The sequence below is a fragment of the Chrysochloris asiatica genome, unplaced genomic scaffold (assembly GCF_000296735.1).
Source record: "Chrysochloris asiatica unplaced genomic scaffold, ChrAsi1.0 scaffold00011, whole genome shotgun sequence".
In the NCBI taxonomy this organism is placed as follows: Eukaryota; Metazoa; Chordata; class Mammalia; order Afrosoricida; family Chrysochloridae; genus Chrysochloris; species Chrysochloris asiatica.
This window is the reverse complement of record NW_006408529.1, coordinates 13847859-13849198: the sequence shown is the minus strand read 5'-3', so window position 1 is coordinate 13849198 and position 1340 is coordinate 13847859.

Here is a 1340-nt window from a genome sequence, read left to right as displayed (position 1 = left end):
AGAAATGCTGAGCATACTCTACCCTTTTGGTTTTCTAATTCCAGGGCTTTGCACATTTCATTATATTTGACTTTGTCTTCTTGAGCTGACCTTTGAAATTTTCAGTTCAGCTCTTATACCCCCCTCACTTCTTCCATTGCTTTAGCATCTCTATGCTACAGAGCAAGTATCAGAGTCTCTTCTGACATCCATTTTGGTCTTTCCTTCTTTCTTGTCTTCTTAATGACCTTTTGCTTTCTTCCTGTATAATGTTCTTGATGTCATCCCACAACTCTTCTGGTCTTTGGTCTTTAGTGTCTAATGCATCAAATCTGTTGTTCATGGGATCCTAATTCAGGTGGGTTATATTCAAGGTCATGTTTTGGCTCTTGTGAACTTGTTTTAATTTTCTTCATCTTCAGCCTGAATTTGCATGTGAGCAATTGATAGTCTGTTCCACAGTCTGTCCCTGGTCTTGTTTTGGCTGATGATATGGAGCTTTTCAATCGTCTCTTTCCACAGATGTAGCCAATTTGATTTCTGTGTAGTCCATCTGGTGAGGTCCATGTGCATATTTGTCTCAGGTGTTATTTTAAAAAAGTTATTTGTAATGAAGAATTCATTGGTCTTGCAAAATTCTACCATGTGATCTCCAGCATTGTTTCTGTCATCAAAGCCAGATTTTCCAACTACTGATCCTTCCTCTTTGTTTCTAACCTTTGCATTCCAATCGCCAGTAATATTACTCACATAAAATTTAATTTATAGAAAATTTGGTTCTTCTCTTGCTTTGACAACATGCTTTCTGTGATTCATAACAACAAATACATTAAAAAATTATTTTTTTTCTAAAACAGAAACAAAACTTTTGTTTATTTTGCTTTCTTACAATGTTTTAAAATTGACAGGATCTTATCATAGGAACAATAGTTGAGTTATTTTATTAAAACTCCCTAAGGCAAAAACTTCAGTATTTTCTAAAGCAAAATGGCTTGACTTCTTAGTTATGGAAATAAAACTTAATAGAAATATAGAATTTTTGTCTTCTAGGCCGATTATAAGGAAACACAACTATTAAGATTGAGCAAATTTTATTTGGATGAAATATATTTCATAGTTTTTCAAATTCAGGTGTTTATTTTGTTGAATCCTTGCCTTTAAGGTGGATTCAACAGAATAAAATCAACCTTTAACTGGTATTCAAAGAAAATTCTGATACTCTAACAAGAAACCTACTTCTTTGTTACTTGACATTAATGTTTTAAATATTTAAAAATGAACCTATTAAATCTTTATTTGCAGTAAATAAAGCTATGATTATATCAAATACATTTTCTTTTAATCAATCTTTAAAATTTCTT